The following is a 20,298-nucleotide window of genomic DNA, read 5'->3' on the forward strand; positions in this document are numbered from 1 at the left end:
CTTAACCACCTTATAGAATTGTGCAGCCACTTTCAGGAGCTAAGAACTTGAATCCCAAGATCTCTCTGCTCAGCAACACTTCTTAAGGACTTGCCCTACCATTTCATTTGCCCTACCGAAGTGCAATACCTCATTTATCTGGGTTAAGCTCCATCTGGCATTTCTCAGCCCATATATACAACTGGTCTATATCGTGCTGTATTCTTTACCAGTCTTCTACGCTATCCACAACTCCCTATTCTTCATATCATCCACAAATTTACCAACATGCCCTTCTACATTTTCACCCAGATCATTTATATATATTACAAACAGCAGAGTTCCCAGCACAGATCCCTGTGGAACTCCACTAATTACAGACCTGCAGCTCGAATGTCCCTTCAACCACTACCCTCTCTCTCCTATATGCGATCCAGTTCCAAATCCAAACAGCCAAATTGCCGTGGATCCCATGCATCTTAATCTTCTGGATTAGTCTCCCATGAGGGACTTTGACAAATGTCCTTCTAAAATCCATGTATACAGTGTAGTGCATTAATTTTATCTCCATACTCGTACTTGAGAAAGTTCTCAACTTTCTGTTTGACCATAAGATGTCCAGATCTCTTAAGGGTCATCCAAATACAACTGGTAAACCCAGTACCTCCATTGTAGAAAGTAGCCAGGGAGTTGGTCCTTGTGTAAACACAAAGATTGCATATGCTTGAATCTGGAAACAACATGCTGGAGGAACTTGTAGGTTGAGCAGCATCCGTGGGAGGAAAGGAATTGCCAATGTTTCAGGTCAAAACTCTCCATCATGACTGACAGTAGAGAGGCAAGATGGCCAGTATGAAGTGGAGATAAAGAGGAGAAGGGGAGAGAGTGGAAGGATATAGACCAGTGGTTCCCAAACTTTTTTGAATAACCACCCCGAGGCTCCAAGACCACATTCTCAGCACTAAACACCCTCCCCCTCCCTTTCCAACCACTTCATAAAAACCATAAAGGATTTTGATTTACAATGCACAGTGAAAGAAAATAGGAACTGCAAATTCAAAGCAGTGACAAATAATTGCAAAAATTATTCAAGTCTATTTAAAACTGCAAATAAAATTATTTCTTTAGTTAATTATAGAAAAAGCAATTTTAGAGTGTACATTGGTAGCCCAACTATTCACTACTTTGCTGCTTTTTCACTTTTCTATGACAAGGATGGGCTTTGTGCAGTCATATCAGCTTCTCACCGTCAGGCTAAATATCACTCAAGGTCTCAGATACCCACGTTCAGTAATTTGCAGTCTGTTTCGTTGCTTTTAAAGAAGTTGGTCGACTGCACTGAGACCACACTCCATTAAATATGATGTTGGAAAAGCAATAAAGAACATCTAGACCTTTATCCACAGTACAGGATAGCATCCAGAGATTTCTTCCTGCAACCAAAAGTCTGGATATGATTTTTTCAACCTCAGCTTCAGCTCAAATTCATTATCTAGAGCGATTTGTTCTTCCTCCAGCCTTCCTGTTAATTCCTTATTACAAGTGTTCAGGAATGGATTTATTACCCAATCTGGAGTTTGCATCGAGAGAAGATCCTAAAATCTCTCTGATGAGTCTTTATACAGCTCACACAGATGGGCAGAATATATTTGAAGATCATGATCTGGTATTCTTTCTTTCTCTTCGAAATCAGAAAGACTTGGAAATTGGAAAAGGTTATGATGAACAATGTTGCACTTAAATAGGGTTAATTTGGACAAAATGTGGAGACGATTGATATGATTCACATCAGTTCCTTGCAAATGAAGAATGATTTCATTAAAGTTTGCGAATAATTGTAACAAATAAGCAATATCATGTCAACCAAGATGTCTATGTAAGCTAGTCCATCCTCCTCCTAGCACAGATGGTAGAAGTGTCTGTCAGTGAGCACTTTGGATTCAATTCTATTTGTTTTAAAATAGTCATGGAGAAGGATATATCTGCTTCATAGGTCAGGGTCCTGAACTGGGGTAGAGCAAAGTTTGAAACTTTTAGGCAGCAACTTGTAGAGTTTGGTTGGGCAAGGTTGTCAACAGGGAAAGGAGCATCTAACAAGTGGCAGGTTTTGAAAAGTGTGATGTCAAGAGTTCAGGGCCCGCAGCTCACAGCTGGGTGAGGGGCGAGGCTCGTAGGTTTCAGAAACCCTGTCAAATGAGAGATATTGAGGCTCTAGTTAAGAAAAAGAGAGGAGCCATACACTACACATAAACAATTGGGAACTAGTAAACCTGTTGATGATGACAAGAAGAATAGGAGTGCACTTAAGGGAGACATGAACATAGAAGAAAGAGGATAGTAGAAAGTTCTGACAGGCAAGGTGAGTAAACGGGTGGCTAGGGAGAAAACAGGTCCCCTCAAAGATCAGCACAACCATATGTTTGGGGAACAGGAAATGGGAGAGATTTTTAATGCATATTTCTCTTCCATTTTTACTGTGGAGAAAACGATGGAGAATAAGGAACCAAGGAAAATGAGTGGTGATATCTTAGACCGTGTACAAATTTGCAGGGAGGAAGTATTAGAGGCATTAAGGTGACTAAATTCCAGGGCCTGACCCGGGGATTCTTAGACTTCATGGGAAGCCAGAGAACAAATTGCAAAGATCCTTGTGGGGATTTTTGCTTCACCTCTGACAACAAGTGTGGTTCCAGAGGACTGGAAAGTGGCTAATGTGGTACCATTGTTTAAAAAGTATAGCAAAAACAAACCAGGAAACTGCGGCCAGTGAGTCTGATACATTAGTGGGTAAATTGCTGGAGAGAGTTCTGAGGGACAGGATCTACAACATTTAGAGAGACAGAGTCTGATTTGTAACAGTCATTCCAGCTTTGTGTCTGACAAATCTCTTGAAATTCTTTGTGGAAATAACTAGACTGGTGGGTGAGGGTGGGGCATTGCATGTTCTCAATATGGATTTTAACAATCCCTTTGACAAGGTCCCTAATGACAGGATATTCTGGAAGGTGAGATCACATGAGATCCAGGGCAGGATAGCTAATGGGATTCATAACAGGCTCATTGTTATGAAGCAAAGAGGTTGTTTCTCAGACTGGAAGACTACGTCTAGTTGTGTACCATAAGGGTCAGTGGTGGAACATTTGTTGCCATAAAAGAGTCACAGAAAAGTACAGCACAGAAACAAGCCAATCGGCCCATTTAGTCCATGCCAAACCATTTAATCTGCCTTCTCACATCGACCTACACTGGGATCATAGCCCTCCATATCCTTACCGTCTATGTAACTATCAAAACTTCTCTTAAACTTCGAAATCAAGCTCACATGCGCCACATGTGCTGGCAGCTCATTCCACACTCTCACGACCCTCTGAGTGAAGAGATTTCCCCTCATCTTCCCCTTAAGCTTTTCACCTTTCACCCTTAACCTTATGTTGTCCTTTATATAAATGATTTGCACAAGGTATGGCTGGTATGTTTGCTGATAATACTAAAATACTTGGTGTCATAAGAGCATATAGAAGGTTATGACAAATTGCAAGAGGATCTTAATCAACATACATCAAAGTTGCTGGTGAACGCAGCAGGCCAAGCAGCATCTATAGGAAGAGGTGCAGTCGACGTTTCAGGCCGAGACCCTTCGTCAGGACTAACTGAAGGAAGAGTGAGTAAGGGATTTGAAAGTTGGAGGGGGAGGGGGAGATCCAAAATGATAGGAGAAGACAGGAGGGGGAGGGATAGAGCCGAGAGCTGGACAGATGATAGGCAAAAGGGAATACGAGAGGATCATGGGACAGGAGGTCCGGGAAGAAAGAAAAGGAGGGGGGGGTGACCCAGAGGATGGGCAAGAGGTATATTCAGAGGGACAGAGGGAGAAAAAGGAGAGTGAGAGAAAGAATATGTGCATAAAAATGAGTAACAGATGGGGTACGAGGGGGAGGTGGGGCCTTAGCGGAAGTCGGTATGTGGGATAAGGATTAGCAGAGGGCTTTCTATCCAGATAATTGTGAGATATTGCATTTTGAGAGATCAATCCAGTGAATGAAATGCCTTGGGGCGTGTTAAGGGACTGAGGGAACTAGAAGCATAAGTGCATTGTTCACTTAGGGAAGCATCTCAGATAGATAGGTTGATGTAAAGTCATTTGGCAAATTGACCTTTTTCAGATAGCGAAATTAGTGAGTGATGTTGTTGGTATAGAAGGCGTTGGTGAGGCTTTGCTCGGACTATGATGTACAGTTTTGGTCATCCTGTTATAGGAGAGGTGATATTAATCTAAGAGTGTAGAAAAGAAGTTTTCTGAAATTTGGGGGCCTGAGTTCCAAGGAGAGGTTTCATCGATGAGGACCTTATTCCCTGGAATGTAAGAGATTGAGGGGTAACTTGATTAGGATATATAAGATCATGGGGGGCATAGTAAGGACGAAAGTACATTGTCCTTTTCACAGGGAGGAGGTGGTAATAACAAGAGGGCATAGGTTTAAGATTAGAGACAAAGGATTGAGAAGGAACGTCAAGGCAGCTTCTTCACAAAAAGGGTGCTGCATATTTGGAATGGGCTGCCAGAAATTGTGTTTGAGGCAGTCACATTAGCAACGTTTAAAAGCCATTTAGAAAGGTAGGATAGGAAAGGTTTAGAGGTCTATTGTCTAAATGCGAGCAGGTAGGCAACACTGGTGGCATGGGAACTTGTATGCCGTAAGACTCGATCACTATTTGTTTGCATTCAGTCCATATTCCTCTAAAATTCTTGCTTATTCATCTGCCTTTGAATGTTGTAATAAGCCCACCTTCACAGCTTCCTTTGGCAAATCCTGGCACAAGTGTTCGGTTACGGGCCCAAGCGCAGAGGGAGAGACACTGAAGCAGATAAACAGCTCACTGACTGGTCATAAGAACTGTGCAGAATCAGTAAAGGTTGGGTCAACAAAGTCACTGACTAAAACGCTCAAGTTAAATCCTAACACTGACACTGAGGCTAGGAAGCATTAACTTAATACCAAATGAGTACTGCTCCTTTACAGAGTCGATCTAAATGGTTGCCTTCTTTCCTGGAACAAGGATGAAGGTAGGCAGGGGGCATAGACATTGCTGTGCTTTTGATCAAGTTTTGACAAGACTGCAACAACTGGAAAGGAGTTAAAAACCACCACAGTGAAACACTGATTGGCTGCAACATGCATATTCATGAGCGTGATTACTGAACCTTTTTTGCAGCCCGTCTGCAAGTGAACATAGACGCAGTGAAGCAGTCCATGGTTGCGAAATTCCCCCTCCTTAGGCACAGTTGCAAGGTTAATAATCAACCTGTGTTGGCTTAAGCACTCGAAAAGTGTGTGGAGATGAGATATGCATTCAGATTTGGATGCATTGGTGACCAGTACGTCATTGAGGTAAACAAAAAGAAATCTAAGACTATTAATACAATCCATCAGCCATTGGAAAGTCTGTGCTGCATTTTTCAGTCCAAATGGCAAGTACAGAAACTCGAAAGGCCAAACAGGGTTATCACAGCTGTTTTGGGAATGATCTCTGAGCACACAGGCACCTAATGGTAGCCTCTAACTAGACTGACTTTGAAAAAAAAACTTTTTGGCTAAACAGTCAGGGAGAGCGAAGAGGTGATAGAAAGGAGTTACTGTATAGGCAGGTGGTCACACCGGGGCCACGGGGGACAGACAAGTGGATCACAGTCAGGAGGGGGAAGGGGAAGAGTCAGGTACTAGAGAGTACCCCTGTGGCTATCCCCCTTGACAATAAGTAAACCTGTTTGAGTACTGTTGGGGGGGATGGCCTACCTGGGGGAAGCAACAGTGGCCACGCCTCTGGCACAGAGTCTGGCCCTGTGGCTCAGAATGGGAGGGAAAGGAAGAGGAAGACAGTAGTGATAGGGGACTCTATAGTTAGGGGGTCAGACAGGTGATTCTGTGGATGCAGGAACGAAACTCGGATGGTAGTTTACCTCCCAGGTGCCAGGGTCCAGGATGTTTCAGATCGTGTCCAAGATATCCTGCAGTGGGAGGGAGAACAGCCAGAGGTTGTGGTATATATTGGTACCAACGACATAGGCAAGAAAAGGGAGGAGGTCCTGAAAGCAGACTACAGGGAGTTAGGAGGAAAGTTGAGAAGCAGGACTGCAAAGGTAGTAATCTCGGGATTACTGCCTGTGCCATGCGACAGTGAGACTAGGAATAGAATGAGGTGGAGGATAAATGCGTGGCTGAGGGATTGGAGCACAGGGCAGGGATTCAGATTTCTGGATCATTGGGACCTCTTTTGGGGCAGGTGTGATCTGTACAAAAAGGACGGGATGCACTCGAATCCCAGAGGGACCAATATCCTGGCGGGGAGGTTTGCTAAAGCTACTGGGGAGAGTTTAAACTAGAATTGTTGGGGGGTGGGAACCGAACTGAAGAGACTGGGGAAGAGGAGGTTGGCTCACAAATAGAGAAAGCTTGTAGACAGTGCGAGAGGGAGGATAGGCAGGTGATAGAGAAGGGATGCACTCAGACCGAAGGTTTGAGATGCATCTATTTTAACACAAGGAGTGTTGTGAACAAGCGGATGAACTTAGAGCATGGATCAGTACTTGGAGATATGATGTGGTGGCCATTACAGAGACTTGGATGGCTCAGGGGCAGGAATGGTTACTTCAGGTGCCGGGTTTTAGATGTTTCAGGAAGGACAGGGAGGGAGGCAAAAGAGGTGGGGTATGGCACTGTTGATCAGAGATAGTGTCACAGCTGCCATGGTGGATGCTATGGAGGGATTGTCTACGGAGTCTCTGTGGGTGGAGCTTAGGAACAGGAAGGGGTCAATAACTTTACTGGGTGTTTTTTATAGGCTACCCAATAGTAACAGGGATATCGAGGAGCAGATAGGGACTCAGATCCTGGAAAGGTGTGTAACAGAGCTGTCGTGATGGGAGATTTTAATTTCCCAAATATCGATTGGCATCTCCCTAGAGCAAGGGGATTAGATGGGGTGGAGTTTGTTAGGTGTGTTCAGGAAGGTTTCCTGACACAATATGTAGATAAGCCTACAAGAGGAGAGGCTGTACTTGATTTGGTATTGGAAGTGAACCTGGGCAGGTGTCAGGTCTCTCAGTGGGAGAGCATTTTGGAGATAGTGATCATAATTCTATCTCCTTTACAATAGAATTGGAGAGAGATAGGAACAGATAAGTTAGAAAAGCGTTTAATTGGAGTGAGGAGAATTATGAGACTCTCAGGCAGGAAACAGATGAGTGGAGGATCAGAGGGATCTTGGGGTCCGAGTCCATAGGACTCTCAAAGCGGCTGAGCAGGTTGACTCTGTGGTTAAGAAGGTGTACAGTGTATTGGCCTTCATCACTCATGGAATTGAATTTAGGAGTCGAGAGGTAATGTTGCAGCTATATAGGACCTTGGTCAGACCCCACTTGGAGTACTGTGCTCAGTTCTGGTCGCCTCACTACAGGAAGGATGTGGAAGCCATAGAAAGGGTGCAGAGGAGACTTACAAGGATGTTGCCTGGATTGGGGAGCATGCCTTATGAGAATAGGTTGAGTAAACTCAGCCTTTTGCCTTGGAGTGACGGAGGATGAGAGGTGACCTGATAGAGGTGTATAAGATGATGAGAGGCATTAATCGTGTGGATAGACAGAGGCTTTTTCCCAGGGCTGAAATGGTTGCCACAAGAGCACACAGATTTAAGGTGCTGGGGAGTAGGTACAGAGGAGATGTCAGGGGTAAGTTTTTTATTCAGAGAGGTGAATGCGTGGAATGGGCTGCCGGCAATGGTAGTGGAGATGGATACGATAGGGCCTTTTAAGAGACTTTTGGATAGGTACAAGGAGCTTAGAAAAATAGAGGGCTATGGGTAAGCCTAGTAATTTCTAAGGTGAGGACATGTTCGGCACAAGTTTGTGGGCCAAAGGGCCTGTATTGTGCTGTAGGTTTTCTATGTTTCTAAAGTCTTGGATGTGTGGGACCAGGTAATGAACAGGGGTGTTGGCCTCGTTAAGGCATCCTTAATCACCATATGGGCGGAACCACCATCAGACTTAGGGACCAAATGGAGGGGTGAATCCAAGGGGCTATCCAAGCGTGCAATGCTGAGTCTTTCCATGTTGACAAACTCAGTTTTCGCTGTTGTCAGCTTTTCTGGGTCCAGTCTACGCGCGAGGGCATGGATCAGCTGACCAGTTGTGGGAATGTGGTGTTCAACCCCATGTCTTGTGGCTCTCGTGGAGAATGTGTGCTTCGTGAGGTCTGGGAATTCACTCAGCAGTTGAGAAAACTCATAAGCGCTTGACAGAGTCATTGTGGGGAACTTACTGGGGAGCAGGATAACAACTCAATGTCCTTGACATCCACAAACCAGCAGATCTTGAGATCAACTAACACTGCTTGGGCACACAGGAAAGCTGCACCAAGCAGAGGTCTAGACGCTTTAACCAGGACAAACTCCCATGTGCAACATCGCCCACTGAAGCAGAGCATCACCCATTGTGTCCCGTAAGTCTGGATCCTGCTGCCATTGGCGGTCCCCAGTGAGGTTTCGTCACTCTTTGCCTTCTCATCAATAGGCAATGCTGGCAGCCCACTCACTTCAGCACTCGTCACACAGGAAACATGACCCCAAAAGGGTGTCCATAATGTACAGTAGGTGATGCTGGCAGCTGAGATCCACGGTGTTCACAGACCTCTGATGTCCCAATGCACTGGCACTGTCGAAGCTGCAAGGCGGTTGGCGCTTTTTAGCATTCCTAATGGGTGAATTAGCAAGGGACATGCAAACTTGATCAGACATTTGCTGCATGAAGAGTTCTTTAGATATGAACCAAAGATGGTGATTTCCCAGGCGAGACAACATGTGGTCCATTCGCTCCGATGACTTACCATCGCTGAGTCCTTACAAGGAGAGCAAGTGTTTGGCACGCTGGGATTCCAATAGTCCAAAAGTCCATAAAACTGAGTTTTCAGCAATCAGTATTTATCGTGTTCAGGTGGGTATTCATGCAGACACACCACTCTTGCTATCATGGAATTACTGAGTGACACTACCACGTAGTAGAATTTGATGTTCTCCACAGAGATTTCTGACAGAGTGAACTGGGCGGTGAACTTGTGAACTTGTCCAAACCAAGCAACAGCATTTTGCTCCTAAAACCCCAGCAGTTTCAAAGTGATTGCATTGGCTGGCATGTTCAATAACTCTGGAATTATCCTAGAGCATCAGGGTCACCAAATGAGAAAATCTGCAGATGCTGGAAATCCAAACAACACACACAAAATGCTGGAGGAACTCAATAGGCCAGGCAGCATCTGTGAAAGAAAGCACAGTTGAAGTTTTGGCAAATAAAATGAAGTAAGGCATTTTATACTTAATGAACTTATAAAACATTTTATTGAACTCCAAAATCTACACACCAAAGTGTGCTAAAAATCCTTACATAACAACGTCATCATGTCAGACCAGCCTCTTAAAGTGAAACCCCTACACAATGTTGGTGGCTGTGAATTATGTGCATTTCTCCCAAATATGGTACCCTACAACCCAGCAAGATGCCGAGAGAAGCAGCACAGAATAGACAAGAACCCACCCACCAAGTTGGGAAGAGGGGGAGGGGACAACTGGAGCAAGTGGGGAAGTAGTCACTGGCTAGTGAATGAAATTTCTTTGATGAGGGTAGGTGTAATCTATGTGAGATCTTGTTCGTAGCCTTCTCCATTACAAATGGTCCCACATAGCGTAAAGCCAACTTGCGGCTGTCAACTTTTAAGGGAAGGTCCCGAGATGCCAACCAGCTTTTCTCCCCTGGCTTGAGAGGCCTCAACTATCAATGCAGCTGATCAGCCTGTCGGGCACATTGTTTCTGAGCACACAGTAGAGAAGCCCTGACCTGCTTCCACATGTGCTTGTAGCATTGGACCAACTGTTCAGCAGCAGGAACTCCCATGTCAATCTCCTAGTCAGGGAAGTGTGGTCCCTTCTGGCATTCAAAGGGGACATGCCAGTGAAGGATGACTGGAGGTTATTGTGGACAATCACTGCCCAGACCAATTGGGAGCTCCAGGATGTGGGGTTGGTAGAGGCAAGGCAGGCCGGCTGGTGGCGCAATGACATCAGCGCTGGACTCCAGAACAAAGGTTCCCGAGTTCGAATCCAGTAGAGTCCGTTCCCGAGTACGCTTTCCATCCATGCCGGGTTGAGTGTCGAGATCGCAACTCAACCACGTAAGATAAAGGGAAAAATACTGTGAAATGTCTGTGTGAGGAGTGGCTCACCACACAGTCTCTCTCTCGCTCTGCACCTTGTAAAAATCCATGAAAAATAAAAGACATCGTCCCGCCAACATCGTGCACACATGAATGCACGCACGCACACGCACAGACTCGCACGCACGCATGCACACGCCAAAAAAAAAGGAAGAGGCAAGGCAGTGCAGGATTATCTCCACCTCCTGATTCGCTCTCTCAGTCTGGCCAATAGATTGAGGGTGGAAACCAGATGAGGGGGTGGCAGTGGCTCCCAAAAGAGAACAGATGGCCTTGCAAAAACAGGATGTGAATTGTGGTCTTCGATCAGACACTATATCCTGAGGGAAGTCGTGCAGCCCAAACATGGGCTGGACCATCAGGGTGGCAGTCTCACGAGCCAACAGGAGCTTCGGGAGAGCAATGAAGTGGACAGCGTTGGAAAACTGGGCCACAGCCACCAGAATTGTGGTGTTTTCATCGGAGAGGGGCAGACCATTGTTGGATTCCATCGAGAGGTAGGACCAGGGATGGTGAGGCACAGGCAGCAGGCAGAACAGGCCTGCAGGGCACTGGTGTGTTGTCTCACTCTGGGCACCAGTGGAACAGGGAGAGATGAAGTTGTGGACATCCTGGGACACAAAATCATCTCCTGATCAATTCCAGGGTCCTTTGAATTTGTGGATGTCAATCAGATGGAAGGAGTGACCCCCATCCTGGCAGTGACAAGCAGCTGGTTGGGAGGTCCCCCACCCGGGCCTGGATCCGAGTGTTTGGTGGCCCTCGCCTCCACCTCTATTTCCCAAATCACAGGACTGGCAATGCACAAGCGAGGAAATTTGGGCTCTGGATTGATGTTGTTCTCAGGCACATTGAACCTTCATATTCTTGCAGCCGGAATTACAGGTGCAGGTGAAACAGGATGAAGAAGATGGGAGCTGAGGCTCTCAGTGTCCTGGACATAGAAGTTTTTGTGATTGCTCCACACCAAAAAGTGGTGCTCTGCCCCCTCTAGCCAGTGTCACCACGCTTCCAGGGCTTCCTTGACAGGCAAAAGTTTTCTGTTTCCAACATAAACAACAGGAATTCTGCAGATGCTGGAAATTCAAAAAACACACATCAAAGTTGCTGATGAACACAGCAGGCCAGGCAGCATCTCTAGGAAGAGGTACAGTCGACGTTTCAGGCCGAGACCCTTCATCAGGACTAACTGAAGGAAGAGTTAGTAAGAGATTGGAAAGTAACTCTTCCTTCAGTTAGTCTTGACGAAGGGTCTCGGCCTGAAACATCGACTGTACCTCTTCCTAGAGATGCTGCCTGGCCTGCTGCGTTCACCAGCAACTTTGATGTGTGTTGCCTGTTTCCAACATCATAGTTATTCTTGGCTGGAGTCAAGCGACAGGAAAGAAAGGCACAGGGATGCAACTGACTATCCAGAGAAGAACACTGGGAGAGTATAGCTTCAATGCTGATGTCTGATGCATCCACCTCAACAATGAATGGACGTGATGGTCCTGGGTGCTCGAGGGCAGTGGTGAAGCATCATTCGGAATGATTGGTCTGCTTCACTTGTCCAACGAAATCCTGCAGAGGTTGTCTTGATGAGTGCATTTCTGGAGGCCACAATGGAACTGAAATTTCTGATGAAGCAGTGATAGAAGTTTGTAAACTCCCTGAGGCACTTCACACATTTGACAGTAGATAGTTTAGACCTTTCTGTGATTGCCTGAACCTTATACAGCTCCATTTGATCACTGGAAGGAGTGAGGATATAGCCCAAGAACAACACTTGCTCTTAATGGAACTCACATTTCTCCAGCTTGTTATAAGGATTATTCTTGAAGAGCTATCAGAGAACCCTTCAGACATGCTGGACATATTCCTAGAAAGAGCAGACCAGAATTTCATCAAAATAACATGAAAACAAACTGGTTTAATATATAGCACATTGTTGACCAGGGCTTGAAAAACAGCAGGAGTATTGACCTGACCAAATCCCCTTCTCAGATACAAACCAGGTTGTAAGCATTGCTTAGACCGATCTTGGAGAATATGGTTGCTCCTTGGAATCGTTCAAATGCAGAGGCAAGCACGGGAAGAAGGTAGCAGCTCTTCTCTGTGATGTTGTTGAAGCACCGATAATCAGTGCGGACATGAAGCTTGCCATCCTTCTGCCTCACAAAAAAGAAACCCACCCCTGTTGGCGGGGTTGATGGAAAGATCAATCCTAAGGCCAATGACTCCTTGATGTATTCTTCGATGGCCACCAGAACGAGAGAGGGAATACTACTGGCCCCAGGGAAGACCAGTATTGGGTAAGAGGTCAATGGTGCAGTCATTGGCCAGTGTGGAGGCAGAGAGTTGTCCTTCCACTTACTGAAGACCTCAAGAATGTAAGTTATGACTTCAACAAACTTACAACTCATGTGATCCAGGAATTAATCAACCACCACATAGCTCCCTACATCACTTCTCTTACCCAACCACATTCCTCAGAGTGAAAAATAAATCCTCAACCCCTTACTAATCATAACAATTATCATAGATGTATGTTCTCTGATAATATCCATTAGAGGCATAGAGTCATAGAAAACTGCTGCACAGAAACAGGCCCTTTGGCCCATCTAGTTTATGTGTAACCGTTTAAACTGCCCAGTCCCATCAACCTACGTGCAGACTGTAGCCCTCCATACTCCTACCAACCATGTACCTATCCAAACTTCTCTTAACTGTTGATGTTGAAATCGAAATCGCATCCACAACTTGCGATGGCATCTCATTCCACACTTTCACCACTCATGTTCTCCTTAAACGTTTCACCTTTCACCCTTAACCCATAACCTCTAGGTGTAGTCTCACCCAACTTCAGTGGGAAAAGCCTGCTTGCATTTACCCTATCTATGCCCCCTCATAATGTTGTATACTTTTATCAAATCTCCCCTCAATCTTCTACGTTCAAGGAAATAAAGTTTTAACCCATTCAATCTTTCCTCATGTCTCAGGTCCTCCAGTCCCAGCAACATCCTTGTAAATCTTCTCTGTAGTCTTTCAATTTCATTTACATCTTTCCATTAGGTAGATGACCAAAACTGCAGACAATACTCTGAATTAGGCCTCACCAATATCTTGTACAACATCAACATAACATCCCAACTCTTGTACTCAATACTTTGACCTATGAAGGCCAATGTGCCAAAAGCTTTCCTTACAACCCTATCTACCTGTGACACCACTTCTAATGAATTAAGAACCTATATTCCCAGATCTCTTTGTTCTCACAGAGCAATGAACAGGCACTGTGGGGATCCGTCTAAGAGAGTCCTCATGTAAGCCAGTTTACACGCATCATCACCAAGCTAACCTGGCTGTGCTTGGATATTCAGCTCCTGGGTAATAAAGCTCCTGCTGCCATTGGGATTAGTGGATTATCTGCCCAGAGGATGAAACGGCTGGAAGAAATGGGGCACTAGTGGCTGAGGCTGATGAGATTGCTACAGTGGAAGATGTAGGAGATACTGGGAGAGTGACTGTCCTGGCTAAGGGCTGCTGCTGCTGTATTGCAGTAATGGCTGCCACCTGACTCTGCCTGACTGTGGTGAGTTACTGAACTATCGCCGCAGACAGCTGTTCATTCTGTTCAGACTGGACCTTCCACTCTGAAAGCAATTGTTACACTGCACGAGCCATTTCAGCCAACCCAGACTCCACTAACTTTAATCCTTCTCCATCTGACCAACAAAAGTTGGCTTGGACTGAGTTTGCCACTCTACAGGAAGCTGTCGCACTGCATGAGCCACATCAGCCAAGACAGCCTCTACCGACTTCAGCCTCTTTCCAACTTGCCCAACAAAATCCAGGGCCGAGATCAGCTGTTCCCTCTCCACTGGGTCCATTTTAGAGGACACAAGTCTGCAGTTATGGCCCAAGTGCAGAGGAAGAGACACTGAAGCATATGAAGAGTTTACTGACTTTTAGTGAGTTCTGAGCAGAATTAAAGATAAAACATTAAATGCTAGACCAACAGAGCAGTTAACTAAAACTCTCTGCCTTAAAGCTAACAAGACCCTGCAGCTAGCAAACAGTAACTTAGTACTATATGAATACCGCTCCTTTACAGAGTCAATCTAAATGATAGTCATCTTTCCCGGAACAAAGATGAGGATAGGCAGAGGCGAAGATGTTGCTGTGTTTTTGGTCAAGTCTCGACAAGACAGGCACAAGAGGAAGGAATTCCACCACAATGAAACAGTAATTGGCTGGAATGTGAATACTCACACACATGATTGCTGAGCCCGTTCCGCAGCCCACCTGCAAGGGCACGCAGACACGGCAGCACAATCTGTGGCTGCAACAAATCCTTCCACATACACACCAACCTCTATATGTAAAGGTTACTCCTCAAGTCCTTTTTAAATCGGTCCTCACTCACCTTAAACCTATTCCATAAGACCATAGGATCAAAGATATAGAAGCAGAATTAAGCCATTTGGCCCATCGAGTCTGCTCCAGCATTTCATCATGACTGATCCGATTTTCCTCTTAGCCCCAATCTCCTGCCTTCTTCCCATATCCTTTCATGCCCTGACCAATCAAGAATCTATTAACTTCTGTCCTAAATGTACATAAACAGGGTCTTCACAGCTGCTTGTGGCAAAGAATTCCACAGATTCACCACTCTCTGGCTAAAGAAATTCCCCATATTGATTCTAAAAAGATGCCCCTCTATTCTGAGGCTGTTATGTGTCCTCTGGTCTTAGAATCTCCCACCATAGGAAACATCCTCTCCACATCCACCCTATCAAGGCCTTTCACCCATTCAATAGGTTTCAATAAGGTCACGATCCATGCTTCTGAATTCCAACAAATACAGACCCAGAACCTTCAAACTCTCTTCATATTACAAGCTATTCAAACATGGAATCATTTTCATGAACCTCCTTTGAACATTCAGCACATCCTTTCTAAGATAAGGGGCCCAAAACTGCTCACACCACTCCAATTGAGGCTGGCCAGTACTTCATAAGGTCATGACATTACATCTTTGCTTTTATATTCTTGTCCTCTTGAAATGACTGATAACATCACATTTGTCTTCCTCACCACAGACTCAACCTGCAAATTAACCTTTCAAGAATCCTGCACAAGGACTCCCAACTCCCTTTGCAACTCCATTTTTTGTATTTTCTCTCCATTTAGAATATAGTAAACCCTTTCATTTGTTCTACCAAAGTGCATGACCATACACTTCCCAACACTGTATTCCATCTGCCATTTCTTATCCATTCTTCTAATCTGTCTAAGTCCTTCTACCTCCTCAAAACTACCTGCTCCTTCACCTATCTTCATATTGTCTGCAAACTTTGCAACAAAGCCAGCAATTTCATCATCTAAATCATTGACTTATAACATAAAAAGAATCAGCCCCAATACAGACCACTGTGGAATACCACTAGTCACCAGCAGCCAGCCAGAAAAGGCTTCCTTTGTTCCTACACTTTGCCTCCCATCAGAAAGCCACTGCTTTATCCATGCTAGAATCTTTCCTGTAATACCATGGGCCTGTAGCTTGTTAAACAGCCTCATATGTGGCACCTTGTCAAAGGCATTCTGAAAATCCAAGTACACAACATCAACCAATTTTCCATTGTCTATCCTGCTTGTTATTTCTTCAAAGAATCTGAACAGATTTGTCAGTCAAGATTTTCCTGAGGAGACCATGCTGATTATGGCCTTTTTATCATGTGCTCCAAGTACCCTGAGACCTCAACTCCAACATCCTTACTGAGATCAGGCTAACTGGTTTCCTTTCTTCTGCCTCTCTCTCCCTTCTTGAAGAGTGGGGTAACTTTGCAATTTTCCAGCCTTCTGGAACCATTCCAGAATCCAGTGATTCTTGAAAGATCATTACTAATGCCTTCATGATTTCTTCAGCCACCACTTTCTGAACCCTGGGGTGTACATCATCTGGTCCAGGTGACTTATCTACCTTCAGGCCATTCAGTTTCCCAAGAACCTTCTCTCAAGTTATAGTAACATCACCCAAGCCATCACCCCTGATACCTAGAACTTCCACCATACTGCTGGTGTCTTCCACAGTGAAGACTGATGCAAAATGCTTTTTCAGTTCTTCCATCATTTCATTGTCCTCCTTTACTCTCTCTCCAGTATCATTTTCCAGTGGTCCGATATCCACTCTCACCTCTCTTTTACACCTTATGTACCTGAAGTAACTTCTGGTATCCTCTTAAATATTATTGGCTAGCTTACTTTCATATTCCACCTTTACCTTCTTAGAAATTCCAGCCGTTGCTGCTCTGCCATTATCCCTGCCAGTGTTCTTTTGCAATAAATTCTGGCCAGCTCCTCTCTCATGTTTCTATAATCCCCTTTACTCCACTGTAATACTGATACATCTGACTTTAGCTTCTCCTTCTCAAATTTCAGGGTGAATTGATCATATTATGATCACATCCCCTGAGAGTCCTTTTACCTTGAGATCTCTAATCAATTCAGACTCATTGCACAACACCCAATCCAGAATAACTGATCCTCTAGTGGGCTCAGCCATGAGCTGCTCTAGAAAGCCATCTCATAGGCACTCTAGAAATTCCTCCTGATTTTCAGCACCAACCTGATTTTCTCAATCTACCTGCATACTGATGCGCCCATGACTATTGCCCTTTTGGCATGTATTTTCTATCTCCCATTGTAATTTGTAAGCCACATCCTTACTACTGTTTCGGGGTCTGTATACAATTCCTATCAGGGTCTTTTTACCCTTGCAGTTCCTTAGCTCTATCCACAAAGATTCAACACCTTCCAATCCTATGTCACCTCTTTTTAATGATTAGATTTCACATTTTGCTAACAGAGCAAAACCACCCCCTCTGCCTTCCTGTCTGTCCGTTTGATACAATGTGTATCCTTGGACATTAAGCTCCCATCTATAATGTTTCAGCCATAATTCTCTGATGCCTACAACATCATACCTACCAACCTGCAACTGTGCTGCAATTCATCTACCTTTTTCCATACACTGCACATGTTCAAATACAACATCTTTAGTCCTGTATTCACTCTTTTCAATTTTGTCCATCTTTAATATTGCAATTCATCCTGTTGTCTGCAATTTTGCCCTATCAACAATTTTGCTCTGTTTGTAAACCAGCGACCTCAGCTTCAGTACTTGCCTGCCTTTCCTACGATACTTCTTGCACTGAAATGTAGGCAGTTCAGGACACTAGTTGTACCATGCTCAACCTTGTGATTCCTAACTTTGTCTGAGGGCTTCCCAACATCTGCCTCCACAACCTCTCCACGAACTGCTCTGGCACTCTGGTTCCCATCCCTTGTAATTCTATTTTAAGCCCCACGTGCAGCATTAAAAAACCTTCCCATGAGGATAGTAGTCCCGCTCCAGTTCAGTTGCAAACCATCCCTTCTGTACAGGGTCCCACCTTCCCTGGAAGAGAGCCAAATGATCCAAAAATCTTATGCCCTCCCTCCTACACTAACTCCTTAGCCATGTGTTAAACTGTATAATCTTTCTAGTTCTGGTCTCACTAGCACGTGGCACAGGTAGCAATCCTGAGATCACAATTCTGGATGTCCTGCCCTTTAACTTAGCATCCAACTCCTTGAACTCCTTAGGCAAAACCTCATCACTCATCCTACCCATGTTATTGGTATCTACATGGACCATGACTTCTGTTTGTTCACCCTCTCACTTAAGAATGCTGAGGACTCAATCTGAAATACCCCAGACTCTGGTACCCAGGGGGCAACATAATATCCGGGAATCTCATTCTCACCCACAGAACCTCCTGTCCATTCCCCTAATTAACAAATTCCTTATCACCACAGTGTGCCTCTTCTCCCACCTTCCCTTCTGAGTCAGAGGCAGACTCAGTGCCAGAGACCTGACCACTGTGGCTTTCCTCTGTTAGGTCATCCCCCTGACGGTATCCAAAGTGACATACCTGTTGTTGAGGGGGATGGCCACAGGGGTTCTCTGCACTGGCTCCTTAACCCCTTTCCCCTTCCTGACTGTCACCCAGTTTCCTGTGTCCTGCATCTTGGATGTGACTACCTTTCTATATGTTCTATCTATCACCCCTTCATCTTCCCGAATGATCCAGAGTTCATCCAGTTTCAGCTTCAACTCCTTAATGCAGATTGTTAGAAGCTGCAGCTGCCTGCACTTCTCTCAGTTGTAGTTGTCAGAGACACTGGAGGTCTCCCTGCCTCCCACATCCCGCAAGGGGAGCACTCAACTATCCTGCCTGGCATCTCTGCGGTCCTAGCTGAGCAGATATAATGAAGGGAAGGAAAAAAAAATTATCTAAGAGCTTTTCTTTTCCCCTAGTTCCCCTAGTTTTAGACTCCCATATGCTGGGATAAAGACTGTGACTCTTCACCTTATCTACGTCTTTTGTGATTTTATAATTTCTATAAGGTAAACCCCTCAGCCCTTGATGTTCCAGGGAAAATAAGTCCCATTTATCAAGCTTCTCTTGATAAATCGAGCCCCACAGTCCCAGTGGCCTCCTCCTGAGTCTTTTCCAAATCCTTTTCGGCTCAATGAAATCTTTCCTATAGCTAGGCAACCTGAACTGCGCATAGTACTTAATGTTTATTCACAACAATTTTACTTTTGCTTAATAAATGCAACAACTTTAGGAAAATGTTTGATATATTACATTACCAGCTATTTCAAGATGCTGAAAGAACAGTCTCGAGCTGAAGAAACAGAATGAGGACAAAAATGAGCTAATATTTTCCTTCAGCATAGTGTGAAGTATGACTATGTCAGCTACTCTGTTTGTAAAGCGTCAACAATCAGTATACAAATCAACAAAGGACAGCCTCCCCTTCACGGACTGATGATTACATTTCTCTTTGCTTCTATTAGGCAGCCAAAGACCCACTCGCATCCTGCTTCTCCCTCCTTCCATCAGGCAGAAGACACAAATGTCCGAAAGCCTGCACCACCAAGCTCAAGGACAACTTCTAGTTTGCTGTTATGACTATTGAACAATCCCTTAGTACGATAAGATGGACTCGTGACTTCGCAGTTTACCACATTATGGCCTTGCATCTGATTGCCTGCCCGCATTACATTTTCTCTGTAACATTTCATTCTACATTCTGTTATTGTTTTCCCTTGTATTACCTCAATGTACTGATGTGCTGAAATGGATGGCATGCGAAACAAAGTTTTTCCCTGTACTTCAGAACATCTAACAATATTACACCAATTTAAAAACACCATGTTATTAACTAAATGAAGCTTCAATAACTGACGCGGTGCATTGTAATGGTGCACATCACTGCCAATCTCCATGAAGGTGATGTTGTGAGTTTACTTTGTTACAATGTCCTTTTGAAACATGTTTCTCTTTTCTACCACCGTTAAGATTCTCTCCTCTTCCAAGCTTTATTTCACGTTTGAGATGAGCTGAGTGCACTGCATCAGTGCAGAACGAAATTAAAACCAGAAAACTGAACTGCAAGCAGAAAGTTTTGGAAATGTGCACCTGGTCAATCAGCATTTAAATAAGGAAGCACAGGTCACGATATTTGCGGTGTGTACAATCATTAGAATTATTGGACAAAAGAAGGCCACTCCACCCTCAATCGTTATTAGCTCCAAACAGAGCAATCCAATCATGAAAATAGAAACAACGTCATTTACAACTGCTGATGAATAAAATCTCACTGGCAAGTACCTGAAAGGGGCTGAGAAAATTTACAGCTTTTAGGTTTAAAGTGAGAGGGGCAAAGTTTAAGGGAGATTTATGAGGCACATTTTTTACACAGAGCATGGTAGGTGCCCGAAACATGATGCCAGGGAACGTGTTGGGAGCATATACAACTGCAATGTTTAGCAATGTTCTGATGATAATGGAAAGTACTTGATAGATAAGACAACATGTTGGGAGATCAGTAATTAATTATGTCAGCATTATGTCAGTTTCCCTTGCTCAGCTCCAAACTGAATTCAATCAAGTGACTACGCAAACAACAGGAATTCTGCAGATGCTGGAAATTCAAGCAACACACATCAAAGTTGCTAGTGAAC

The 20,298-nt window shown here is 44.5% G+C and overlaps 1 long non-coding RNA gene across 1 annotated transcript in view; it reads left to right on the forward strand.

Moving 5' to 3' along the window:
* LOC134344957 (uncharacterized) overlaps positions 1–19,162 on the forward strand; it is a 169,732-nt gene extending 150,570 nt beyond the window's left edge. Inside the window, exon 3 of the long non-coding RNA XR_010017573.1 lies at positions 19,129–19,162. This is a non-coding gene — a long non-coding RNA (uncharacterized LOC134344957). The remainder of the gene's footprint in view (positions 1–19,128) is intronic.
* Positions 19,163–20,298: the final 1,136 nt, after the last annotated feature.

The sequence above is a fragment of the Mobula hypostoma genome, chromosome 4 (genome assembly GCF_963921235.1).
Source record: "Mobula hypostoma chromosome 4, sMobHyp1.1, whole genome shotgun sequence".
NCBI lineage: Eukaryota > Metazoa > Chordata > Chondrichthyes > Myliobatiformes > Myliobatidae > Mobula > Mobula hypostoma.